Genomic DNA, 13,884 nt, shown 5'->3' with positions numbered 1-13,884 from the left:
ATTATCAAGGAGCAGTAGGTTTCTAAGTTTTAAGGAATTATATAATAAGATAAGTTGCATATCGAAGCTAGACAAAGCTATATTTGCTTGGCAAAGTGTAGCATGTTCACCACTCCATCAGTTAGTGATCTGATCTCTCTGCAGCTAAATTCCCTAAGTGACAGTACCTCAGTGCCTCAGTAACCACATCCTTATGAATTCAGTTCAGTTCAGTTCAAGTTATATGGCATCAATCACAACAACAGTCTCCTCAAGGTGCTTTTTATTGTAAAGAAACCCTACAATAATAAAGAGAAAACTGCAAGAATCAACAATCCTACAACAATCAAACTGGAGATGCTTTGACCTGTGTGAGTTGTCTACACAGCCCTGGACAGAGTTGAAAATGTCTTATACAGAAACCAGTGAAGCTGGTAAACATCACATTTCACTGTCATGTGATTCTCATCTCCACCGTGTCCGCCATGGGTCAGGAGCTCATATGTCCTGAAGGAACAGCACAGCAGCTGATTATGATGGATTATGATAGATCCCTCCTTGACTGTCCTCTACAGCTAGTCGCACATTCCCTGACTGCATTTTCACACCATCACACACGTAAATGTTCACAATGGTGACACTTTGCGATAGACCCTTGAAAGACAGTCTGCAACAGAATAATCTTTTTACCCACTGGCAAGCATAGACCATACAGTAACACATTCTTTATAAAATCACTGGATGAAAGTACAATGATAATGCAGTGCCACTGATCAGTAATACATAGTTCTGAACCTAATTAACTCACCACAAACTCAGATGAAAGCACACAAACCCGCTGGGAAAAGGAGAAAAAAAATCTAAAAGCAGACCCAGAGAAGGAGAGCTGCTTTCACAGCAGACCATTTGTTTTGATTTTGTTTGGTGTCTTTACCGGTGCTGTGCAGAACACTTTGAGCAGTGCATCTCTGTCAGATCAGCCACCTCCTCCACCCTACAACCACCACCCCTCGTTCCATTACCACAGATGGAATTAGTGTAGCAGCCATGATGAGAAATGAGGTGGATGGCACTAATCGCCGGTGCAGACTGATGTACGTTCAGTCACCTGGTCAACAAGCCGCTAAAGAAAATGGATGTAGAGCAAAGGCCATCAGTGATGGCTAAAGTGGGAGAATGTCAGCGTAGATGGTGATATTGACCCAGGGGAGGCTGTAAGAGATTTCACGGTGCTGGATGCCGTGACTCTGCATGCGATACTGAGCAGCAGGTGCACTGGCGTGTTACATGGAGAAAAGCAAATGGTTGCCTTTCATTACATGAGCCCTATGAAGCGTTTTCCTAATGTACTCTGAGAGTACTTTTTAGGCATTGCCATGACAACATAGAGGACTAGGGCTCTGCACTATGTAAGAGAATTACAGGTCTAAGTAAAACAAAGGGGAAGTGGAGCCAGAGCAAGTGGGCTCACCAGCAGAGGAGAATTAAGTGGCAGCCAGAAAAACAAGGTGGGGGTTGGTTGGGGGGGGCGAAATTGCAGTAACGTGGTGGTGATTTAGTCACATCCACTTTTTATCACACAGGAAGGCTAAACGCTTATCAGAGAGCAATAGAAAGCAGGGCTGCATAGCATATCTTTTCAGCATCAACATTGCGATGTTCCCATGGGCAGTAGTAATCGCACCATGTCCCCTCAGTGAGGCCAATTTACTTAAGCATTTCATGCTATAACTGCTGTAACATTAAAAGACTCATATGGTTCTCATTTTCCATGACTAACCTAAAAAAGAAGTTGGCCTGATATAAAATTATCTACTTAGATTTAAGGATTCTTGGATATATCAAATTACTGTTCTTTATTTTTAGAACAATGGGCTTGTTGCAGGTATGTGACACACAGTCTGCAATCTCACCGCAGAGGAGCAGGAGAGATGCTTAGAAAAGGGAAGATTTGGTTTCAAAAAGAAAACCAATAAATTGGAGGGGTGAGTCAGTTTACTCATCCTGTGCAACCGGCGGCTGCTGAACCATCCTGTTCTATTAGACTCGGTTGTTTTATTATTATTCTTTAGGTGCACGCTGAGACAACTGAACCCACTGAACCATATCACTTTTTCAGTTTTTGTTCAGTATAGTGCGCCGTTAATAGAAAGTAAGATATCCCTAACCTGTTCGCTCATGGCCTTTACTGTAATTAACAGGTAGGGGAAAAGGGTCACCTGGAATTCAGTAATGACCTTCTTCCTCATCACCAGTCATGTTTTTCTATGAACATTATTTCGTATGCGAGTCGCTGTTTTTGGAGGTAGCACACTGACTGAAGTCTTATTGGAGTAACCTTTAGTTACGGCATCAGATGCCATTTTGTGAACTACACATACACCTACTTTTTAAACTGTCGTCCTCATTTCACTTCATACTACCATTTGGCCGAGTCGATTTAACATTCTACAGAGAAGATAGAGATTGGAAATGGACTACAGTCAAGAGTTACCTGTACTATTTCCTTTATCATATCTGCATTGGGGGAAAAAAGTGTTTTCATTGTACTGCCCTCATGGTTTCCCCTCTTTGACCCTTCACTTGAGTCTAACAACTATCCCACGTACCTTTATTTCTTCTCCCTCTCACCTTGTGGTCTGTCTTTGTGTTTCTCTGTCACTCTCTTTGGCCCGTGGCAGATATTAGAGCTGGGCGATATGACCCAAAATTCATATCTCGATATTTTTTAGCTGGATGGCGATATAAGATATATATCTCGATATTTTTTAAAGCCATAAAGTAAGAACAAAAGAGAGTTCTTAGTCAAAGCTGTGTCCCAGATGTCACACAGGCACTTTTATTAACATACAGCATAGATGTACATGAAAAAACTACTCAAAAATAAATTATGAGCATTTATTAAAGAATGATGCTCTATAAATAAAACTATGTTGTTTTGTGCATAACAAAGAGCTCACAATTGTGCAGTCAAAATGTAAACTAACAGACGCTGAGCATAATAACAAAGACAGATTTCACAGCTGCTCTGTTCCCAACTTCTACTGCGTGACTGACAGCCTGGAGTTTGAAACCGCTCAGTAACCATGTCTCTGAACAGGTGCCATTTATGGTCCTTATACACACAGTACGGTAATATTACGTTGACGCACAGTACGTATCACTCCGCGAGGCTCCTCGGTAGCCGTAATGCTCCGACAATCCATCAAGCGGTGCAGCTCCGTAGCTTACCAAAGTCGAACTAAAACATTTTTTGACAGATTGCTGAGCGCTGTGTATCACATAAAATCGGTTCGCGGTCATCAAGCACAACCAGAATTCATACAAAAGGCGCGCAGTCAACTTTTGAGAAAATGAAAGGATTTCAGGCCGTGCATGGCGTTAGCGTGGCTAGCTTCGTCAGCGTGGCTAGCTCGTTAACACGTTGACGCCGCCCAGCCCCACGCACGGGCGATGCGCAGTAACTTGTTAACGGAGATTTGCCGTGTCCATCTTGTCGCTGCCTGCAGGTGAAGCGATGGGGAGGAGGGGAGTTGTGTTCAGTGAAGGAGGCGAGGCGAGTAACGTTGCATAGAGACAAAAGTGGACTAAAGAGAGGAACTTTGCGGCTCCGCAACTATAATTATAACGTAGTAGACTATATCGATATAAAGGATATTGTCACATCTTGTATCTCGTATAAAAATATATCGATATTTTTTTTAAAAAATCGATATATCGCCCAGCTCTAGCAGATATAGTCAATTCCCACTCATTTTCAAGCCCCAAAGTGACTCCATGGCCTGGCTACACAATTAGGAGCTCATTACTTGCTAATACACAGACTAGAAGACAGACAAAGGCAGTCTGCTTTTTAGTTGTGCTCCTTGCTTCCATCATTTTATCTCTTTCTCTCCAGGCACTTTTTCTTCTCACTTCTCTCATCTCACCCTCTGCTACAATACATCTTCTCCATGGTGTATAATGAGCCTGTGTGTGCTAAGAAGAATTAATAGTTCAATTTCCATCGCTTAAGCATTGTTTTTGTGAAATTGGATATACTCTCAGCCCTTACACCTAAGACATTTGAATCTCCAATTCTTATTTTCTGGTTCATTTGGCATCCAGAAAGCTTAAAGTCTGCTTACAAGAAAATCTGACATTTGTTTCTTAATGGATGATACACATACACACAAAAATGATTGCAGAAAACAAATGGAAAAGTGTTTAAACCTTCTAGAATTCTAATGTTAGACCTAACGTTAGATCCATCTATTTCATTTTTTTTTTTAAATCATAAATTTTGGTAGGTTAGAATGGCATTATAATAATGTGAGCAAACATCCTTAGCTTTAGCCCTCCTCTGACACTGAAATATGAATATCAGAGTACAATGTCATCAGCGCCAATGACTGATGACATTCATCAGACAAATGTTTCATGTCTGCATCCTTAGGCTTAGACAGACACAGGCCTAGAGACTGGTTCATGGCCGTCTGGCAGCCACTGGCTGCTCGAGGAGAAAAATGCGTATTCCCTCATGGGTTGGCTGCTGGTTGCATGAGGCTGACAGCAGTTGCTGTGATTGCTAAAGTCCCAGCCATGCAAGCCTAGACATTGGTCAATGTCACAATCAGCCGCAGCCTGCGAGTCACAAAGGTGCTGTATGAAAACACTCTTTTCAGTTGCTTTTGGTTGCTAAATACCAACCAAAAGTTTGTGATGCACAACTTTTATTTTAAAGGCGAACATTCTCTATGCACTTTTTCAATTGTTAATCATTCTCGGCATCTAGCTTCCGGCAACTTTAAGAAGGATTAAGAGAGTTGGATTTACTTTAAGATCCACATTACTCGCGTTTTTACCAGCTTTTATTGGCGTGAGCTGGGTTTCACAAATAGTGCTGTTACTGCTGAATGGGCATAGCCAAACATCTCATTCCCGAGACTTGATCCTGTCTGCCCAGTGACGTTTAGTATGCTATCATCTTGTTTTGGTATCAGCAATTTATTCCTACTAATTAGTGTAGGCTGCTTTTCCATGTATATTTGGTAACTTTGTCCGAAGCAACTGTTTCTTAAATTTATCAGTACAGCTGTGACAACAAATGACTATTTGTAGATCATGATTTTATGATAAAGTTATAATTATGAAACGTTGGCTTGTAGGTTTAAATAGAGTTCTAAACTGACCCCACCAAAGACAAAGCTTCAAAGGGAGCTAAATGCTCCTTATCTATAGTGGATGTTGTGATTTTCCCCTTAAACCATTCATTTATGCTAATGTGAGTCAGCAGATGTACCTGCAGAGAAAACTGCTCCTTTTTTTCCCTTAAGTTTTGCAAACAAATTATTTATACATATTAATCATTTGTATTTGGCTGGAATTTGAATGTTTTATAAATTTTGTGACTGTGACTGTGAGCAATGTGGGCTTTTGTTTGAAGTTTTCATCTTTTCATGTTCAGAGCTCAGGGTCTACAACTAAAAGCAAGCCGAGGAACAGAGAGAGCCTCACAGGTGTAACGTAAGGTCAGCTTTGTCAGATTTCCCTCTGTGGCACTGTCTGCATCATTTTTCACTATCTGGCTGGCTCTGCTGAAATGCCAATTTGCTCAGCGAGGGGTCTCGCAGCATAGCGCTGGATGAAGGATATGTCCTGTTTACCAGTGTGTTCTGCGACAGTTGACTGCATGATGAAAGAGACGCAGGGGAGTGTTGACATTTAGTTTTGTGCCACTGATGGCCAGTGTAGGGAAACAGAATTAATGGAATAGATTTTGTGAGTTTGTTTGATGAAGAAATACAAGCCTATAGGAAGATATTTGTCTAGCTGCCACTGTGTGTAGTTGTGCATGCTTTACTTGGAAATACGTGATATTTTTTTGTATTTTTTTTTCCTGTGTCAGACAACACTGCTTTTTTTTTTTTTGTCTGCATTTGAGCGACAAGCAGCTCTTCCACAATTCCAACATCTAAATCTAGTTTTAGTCATCATTCTGCCCCCCATTCTTCCCACCCTCCATCCTCTCTCTCCTAAATGCTGTAAAGGTAATCCCAAGGTGATGTTAATAGGCTGGGATACTGTTGAAATTGCCACTGTCATCTCTTAGAGGATTAGATGGACAATTGCTTCTATGAAGCCCAAGCCAAGCAGTTCAAAGAAAACTGCAACAAAACAACTTTTCTCAAAGTGCCTTATACTGCCAGCATGCAAGTAACCTCTAACATTACAGCTTTTGGGTTTTATGTGCTCAGTATTCAGCTTGCATAGGTATGCACTGATGTTCTGATCTCCTTTTTAATGTAACTACAGATGGACTCATAAACAGCGAAAATGTATCAAAGCTTTGGGATTATAGGCTCATTGAGATCTTTGATCCTAGATTGATGGGGGACCATTGTGTGATTAATGGAGTTTTATTTTGGCAAGCCAGGGTAATTTTTGCCTGTCACCATTGCAGTGATTCAAGTGTAATATAAAAAGGTCTGTTTGACATTGGACTTGTTGCTTTAATAGTATAACATTATAACACAGAATGCAAAGATTTTAATGCAGAACTAATGAAACACTGCTGTAAACATCTTGCCATAGAAGCTGTATGTGGATGCAAGTTTGACAGCTGTTTGATCAGCGGTTCCCTTCATTGTTTCCTATGTAGTGACTTTTCCAGTCCGGTTATTGACTTTTTAGTCTAAAAATCTTAATAGGACTTCTTAATAGCACCTGTGTTGAAAACATTCTAGAGATACATTAATAGATGACACACTGAACTGGGTTTGTTTTGTTTTTTTTTTTTCATTTTTATGGAAAATTTCAACACTTTTAACCTCCTTTGGACATCAAATTAGACCAAAAACTCAATTTTTTTTTTTTTTGATATTTTATTTAGGAACAATTTCAATCACTTTTAATGTGCTCTTATTTTATTATAAGGTGGGGTAAAGTGTTTTACATTCATTTCAAAATCAAAAAAATTAAAAAAATGGAAGAGTTCGGGTCTTAGGAAATGTATATTATTGTGGGGTAAAGTGTTCAAAGAAAAAAACAAAAATGCCAGATGTAGTAAAAATTATACAAATTATATATATTCAAATTGATATTTTAATTTTTTTAATTTGTTAGTTACGGTTAAATAGGCACTGCAGCTTCCAAACAAATAGTTTGCCACCAATTATTTTATGCTTCAGACTTTACGGGCTTAAAAAGTATGAAAAAATAAGCACTTTTGGCCCATATTGACATGATGGCATCACATATCTGCTGCAGATTTGTTGAATGATGCATGATGCAAATCCTGCATCCCAAAGGTGTTCTGCTGAATTGAGATCTGATGACTGTGGGCACTATTTGAGCACAGAGAACTCATTGTCATGTTCAAAAAGCAGTCTGAGATGATCTGAGCTTGGTGACATGGCACATTATCCTGCTGGAAGTAGTCATCAGAAGATGGGCACACTGTCAGCAACAATACTTAGATAGCCTGTGGCATTTATACAATGCTCAACTGGGACTAAGTGTGCCAAAAAAATATCCCCCACACCATTACAATGCCACCAACTCCAGTCTGAATTGTTGATACCAAAACAGGCTATATCTATGCTTCTGAGTGTTCTGAATATCTGAATGACCCGACAACTTTTTGTCCAATTTTAATGAGCCTGTGTGAATTGTAATTACACTTCAAGGTTTTGACATGTTGTGTGTTCTGACGTGCTCTTCTGCATACCTTGTACCTTGGTTGTACTGACTGGTTATTTGAGATAATCTGCTATCTATCTGTTGTCCTCACACTTCTGGCATCAACAAGGCATTTTCACCCAGAGAGCTGAATATTTTTTTTGTTTTTCAGATTGTTCTCTGTAAAGTCTAGAGATTCCTGAGTGAGAAAATCCCCGTAGATCAGCAGGTTCTGAAATACTCAGACTAGCCCATCTGGCACCAACAGTCGGTCTAACGGTCTAATTTAAATGACCATTCTTCCCCATTTTGATGCTCAGTTTGAACTTCAGCTTACAGGTGAACCTAAAAGAAGAGGAAAAAAACATTACATCAGAAGGCGTGTCCAAACATTTAACTGGTAGTGTAGATGTCTTCAAAAGTCACACAATGAGTTCTGTCTGGCCTTAGTTTGCCTCTTTAAGCTGCTACTTTTCCCCCTTCTTCTCTCCTTGTGCGTCTGCCTCACTCCACTCACTCCGGTGCTATTTCAGCCCACAGATGCACTATCAATAATTCAGCCCCTTTAACAAGGCTTAGGCTTTTAAGAGGGTTTGTCAAAGCCCCTCCTTTCTAGATGCCTGCTAGTCACTGGGTGGTCATGTCCTGGTGGAAAAGTCCTTGATTTTGTACTGAAACCAGAAATAAAATTGTTGCTAACAGACATTGTATATCTTTATTTATATTGTTATTGAGTTTGTTTCCTCTCAAGCTTGAAAAAGCTAGAGCACACTTAAGACTGGCGGGCCAAGAAGTCAGCGTCTTGCCAGGGATGTAAAGCCTAAGCTGTAGACAGAGTAAAATGGCACCCAAAGCAAGAAGACAGGCAGGGCCACAAAAAGTTCATATTTCATTTTAATACTTGTTTACATTTTTATGCACCAAACAGAAGGCTGGCGAGGCACTGCAAATCCCAAACAGCCCCAACATCTTTTGGGGCAAAACCCATGTGGTAAAGACTGCTTAATTCTGTGTGGAGCATGTGTGTTTGGATTAGTTTCAAGGAGGTCTGGAGGAAACGGAGGCTGTTGGTTTTCTGAGTAATGCGTTCTGAAATTACAGCTATCCCTCAATGTCTGTGATAATGTCATAAGCTACAGAAAACGTCCATTTATGCGGGCATATTGAATGACACAAGCCCATAGATTCATTGAAGAAAAGCAAAAATAATATGTGCACTTTGAGAGAATGATTGATTTGTAGCATTGCCATATTACTCTTGTATATAGAAAAGCATTACTTTAGAAAGAATGCAATTTGGCTTTTCAGTTTTCCTGCTGGTCTGACGGGCTATAAATCTGCAGCAGTTATTTACCAGATTGGTCGTAATTAGTTTATACAACAAGTCACATATTCTTTTTTTATTGCCTCTTTTGAATTTTGAATCAATGATTATTTAAATTATTGTCTTGAATCAATAAAGAGGAGTTGGTTTACACATCTAAAGGTTGGTATTAAGCATTCCTCCTTTGTTTTGTGAGTTTCCTTGAATTCTAGCATCCTTGTTTCATTAAAAAGCAAATGTTAAGTCCTCCAAACAACTGGTGACTAATCTTCCCTCATCTTAGAGTAAGAGGACAAGCTTGTGGTCTATTGTTTGCTTCTCTTCAGATGCACACAGGGGGATTTGCTGATTGCCCACCCACAGAGAGCTGACCGGTGCTGTGGCAAATCCAGCCGAGAATTAATCACTCTCCTCTTGTGAGAGTTGGTGCTCAGGAGTTTCTTGATTGGGTTTGACGGTGCAAATTTTTTGAGATGTCCCTTAACACCCAAATTCAAGTTTGGTTACCTTGTGTTAAGCCTTTTTTTGTTTGATGGTTGGTTTGTTTGTTTTTTAAAATCTTATTTTTAGACTAAAGATGGAAAAAGGAGCCCCTCCGGCATCATATACGCAAAATACTCTGCAGTGAAAAGGTTTTTTGTGCGATATGTTTTTCTCCCCGACAAAAACATGCTCGATAATTTAACGGAAAGGATTAGAAGTACGTGTACTCCTTGTTTCTCATCAAAAATTCCAAGCTCCATGAATATGCAAATGTAGAGATGCCTCTAGGCGCAGCGGTGAGCTGCGTCACACCCACCAGTGAAACATTGCTGGTCTGATTACACTTCGATCAGAACACAACCACTACAGCCACTCAAACCACACAGTTTATGTCAGAGTAAGAATAAGTTTAGCAGCTTTTTCTAAGCGTGTGTTTTTGTTTTATGATTGTTTAGCGTTGCGTTCAGCAGGATGCGTGGGCTGAGAAAGTCCTGTTTTTATTAAAGTCTCTTTCCTCGGGATGTTGAAATATGTGTAGTTCAATTTTCACGTCTTTAGTTATGCGGATAAATGTGCGTGCGTGCAGCTCGGAAATCACAGTGCTGCTTGGTGAATATTTTAAATGTCATGTGAAATGTGGAAATCAGACACAAGTGACGGGGGAGGATTCTTAAACATTGTTTTTCTCTCTTCAGCAGCAACCTGCTGCTTTTGTTTAACTTTCTTGCTCAGTATTCCTCCTTCGTTCTATGTATATATCTCTCTGGCTGTGTGTCTATGCACGGCATCCTCGATAGAGATAAAATGAGTAGATCACATGAATTTAAATGACATTCCCATTACTCTGTGTTCTCTGTGCTCTGCGTCAAACAGAGAAGAGGAACCTACAGAACAGGTAAATAACTGTGTCATCAGTTCCTCCTAGAAAGTCTTTGGCACTACACACAAAGGCCAGTTACCTATTCATCACCTGTACTGTTGCGCTTTATAGTTTGGACAAAGTGATATGGAAAAACTTTGAGAAGAAGACAAAACAATGCATTGGAAGTTTTAATTAAGACCATAAGTGTGCAAGAAAATAATGTGAATGTCGAAGAAATCGATCCCAAACTGAATCACAAAGTAATAAATGCTGAAACATATTTGTTAATAAGCATTGTTACCCTCCTGTTTCATCAGCACACCAATAATGTATTCTTTAAGCATTTCAAAATACTTTTGCTAAAGTCTTTCTCGTTATATACTGACTACTGACTTAGAAGTCAGTATCTGATAAAAGTTTAACAGATTTTACAAAGTTTTGGATTAAAGCTGATGAAAGTACATGTAATCAATATTGCAGCGTATGCAATAAGATGAAACAAACACTTGAGGACTGCCCTAATATTATTCTTATTTAAAGCACTGTCTTTCAGTCACAAGGATATAGATATCCACTGGTATATTAAGTTATACCTTATGAATAGGAATGTTAAGCAGTTCAGACTAACTTCTCCAATACACAAAGTGATGATGATCAGATGAGAAGTCATTATGTCTCTTACTCTCCTCGACTTTTAGATTTGATTACAAATGATAAATGAGAATGCCTCAAAGTTCTGTCTCATTCTCATTTTGTCACTTTTAAGATAATTAGGATCTGTTACACAGGCTACCTCCACACACACGGGTCTTTTTTAAAAATATAACCCTTTACTTCTAGAAATACTAGACAACCAAACCTTTAAACGATAACATTGTTGTAGCATTGTTACATTATTGTTACATTAGGAATCTGACCACGTGTCCTTTTCAATTCACTTTTTTCTTAATTTAAGAGTTTTCATAGAATTTTCATTAATTGCCCAACCAGTTTGAGCAGCTTATAGTCTATATTTACTGTAGTTTTCCAAAGCATGCAGTGACTGTTTTGTTCAAACTTTCACTTTGCTTAATGGAGTAAATCCACGATTTCCTTAAAACCTGTCTGGCTGTAGAATTAGTCATGTTTCTAACCTTTGGACTTTGTAGTAAAGCTGCAGGTACCAGTGTTTCTGCTTCCCCGGCTGTGTCAATAAAAATGACTGAAAGTCTGTTTTCCTAAAAAGGTTCTCCGTATAATGTACAGGTCGAAACACGTTGGTCAAGCAGTAATACGATTTTATCATACTTTACGTGTTGCTGGAGCTTTAACCTCTTTACACATTTGCCTTGCTGTCATAGCGTCATCTTGTACTCTGCATCTGTTTTTCCTTGACTTGCCAATCCTTGAAGTAAAAGAAAGCAGAGAGAGGATTGAATACCCAACAAAGTGATTCTAGCATCAGCCATCTGGTTTTGTTTACCAGCAGACAAAGAAGCAGCAACATTAACACCTGCATTAGTAGCTGCAACAGTTCTAGCAGTGTGGTGCAGATTGGACTTTTCGTGTAATCTGAATCATTCAAGTGCTTAAGCCCAGCTTGAAAATCCGTCTTTAACAAAAGCTTTCAGAGACTCTTGATTGTTACTTGTAGCACAGACCTCAAAAAACCTCAGTAGAGCTGTAGGCTATGCAAAGAAATTCCATTTTGTAACCAGCCTAATAATCCTTCCTTGTTTGCATTCATCCTCACTTCTGTTGTCTGTGTCTTTATTGTTAACTGACTGGACACTGCTGGAGGCACTGGTGGAACTGGTATATAGAAGCATCACTTTACTTTGGTTTTTAAATTGGTCTGTTTTGTTAGCATTAAGCCCCTCTCTTAAAGGCTAATGTACATGCAGTGAGTGTCGCGTCAGAATCATAACCACCAATCTGCCTGGAGTGCCAGTCTGATTGGTGGTTATGATTCTGAGTACAGGACAGACAGCAAAATAACCAGTCACGCGTAGTCCCTTAAATTGATCCAATCTACCACCGCCCCATGAAGTATAAATTTAACCTTGAGCTGTGCTGGCAAACGTGGGCGCTCAGCATTCTCGGTGGGTGCTCGAGCACCTGAGCACTGTTGGAATCGACTGCTCTCACATAAGACAATGTTGTAAAGAGGGTAATGGCCAGTATAGTTTCTAGTCTGGCTGCCCTGAGTTTAACTTCATGTATTAAACAGAAAACTCAACGTAAGCTTAACCACTTGGCTAATGACCACTGGTGAGCAGGATGACTGGGATACCAGCTAGCATTTGTTTTTAGCTAAGCATTGACCTCTGCTCTCCTGGCAAACTTGAGCTTCCTCATGCACCTTTTGCAGAATCTTCCTACCAGGTGACACATTGGACGCCTGGACACACAGCTGCAAAATTTCTATGCTGTAAAACTGATTTAGGAACCCAGTAAGTCAGTATTATAAACAAAATATGTTGTAAATCATGATGAAAATGCAAGTCTGCCAAGCAAAACAGCAACCCCCTTCTCCTTTCACCATTTTTATGTGCACTTAAGGACAAAGTTATATTTAGTTCTTTGATCCGGTGATGCCAGTTTAAGATGTGTGTACAGAAGAATGTATGTGTGCATCAGTGATGTGTATATCACAAGAATCTGGAGCTGGAAAGAATTGTCCTGACCTCTTACATTCCTTTTTTGTTTCTCTGAAGCTGTTAGACTAGTTTTCCCCTGTGAGAAAGTTGTTTTTCTTGAGTGTGCTACACATTAAAAGCTATAACAAAAGAGATGCGCTGCCTGTTAAGTAAACAAGCTACACCATAGAATCAGCATAAACAGGATAAACTGCTAATGATGAGTGTAATTTGATAGTACGTTCAAATGCATTTGGTTTATTGAAAAGCTAGTACATGCTTACAGCTTTTTAAAAAAAATTTTGTCCTAAATATTATATGTGATTTATGGTATTTATTTTCGTGAATTTCTTTACTTTAGCAGCTGTGTCAGGAACAGAGTTATTACATTGTCTCAATGATAGTACTGCAATTACTTTGGACCTCAAAGTTAAGTGTGTCTGAGCACCCGTCACTTTGAGTGTGCACTGTGTTTAATGAGGAATTAATTATCAGATAACCCTAATATTTCTGTGCACAATAAGTTCTATTAAAGGTGTATCAAAAGGCTTAGTGAAGTGGGTGTACATATCATCTATACACAAAAAAACTGTATTAAAAGCACAAGAAAAATACATTTCATTAAATTCAAGGGTAACTAATCTACAGATTGAAAGGCTCTTGGTTAGTTTAAGTACATCAGCACTAGGCAGGTTTTATTTGCCTTGTAGGACTCACGTTCTGCTTGGTAACTTTTGATTTTTGCACTTTTTAAAAGTCTGATTGCATTTGAAGTCTGCTTTTGTGTTCTTCAGGTAATCACCCTTAGTTACTGACTAACTGAGTGCGCACAGCGTGGATGACTTAATGTGAACATTTTGTGACTTTTTCTCACCGTGTGTTTTTTTTTCACATTAAAATGACATTAACTTTAAATTAGACGCGATCCTCGCTCAGTTTGTCGTTCGGTGATATTGTCA

At 39.3% G+C, this 13,884-nt stretch overlaps 1 protein-coding gene across 2 annotated transcripts in view; it reads left to right on the top strand.

Moving 5' to 3' along the window:
* Positions 1-13,884, top strand: part of ldlrad3 (low density lipoprotein receptor class A domain containing 3) — a 96,823-nt gene that overhangs the window by 14,807 nt on the left and 68,132 nt on the right. The window lies entirely within an intron of this gene.

The sequence above is a fragment of the Oreochromis aureus genome, linkage group 7, assembly GCF_013358895.1.
Source record: "Oreochromis aureus strain Israel breed Guangdong linkage group 7, ZZ_aureus, whole genome shotgun sequence".
In the NCBI taxonomy this organism is placed as follows: domain Eukaryota; kingdom Metazoa; phylum Chordata; class Actinopteri; order Cichliformes; family Cichlidae; genus Oreochromis; species Oreochromis aureus.
The sequence above is the reverse complement of the archived record's forward strand: the minus strand, read 5'-3'. Positions and strand labels throughout refer to the sequence as shown.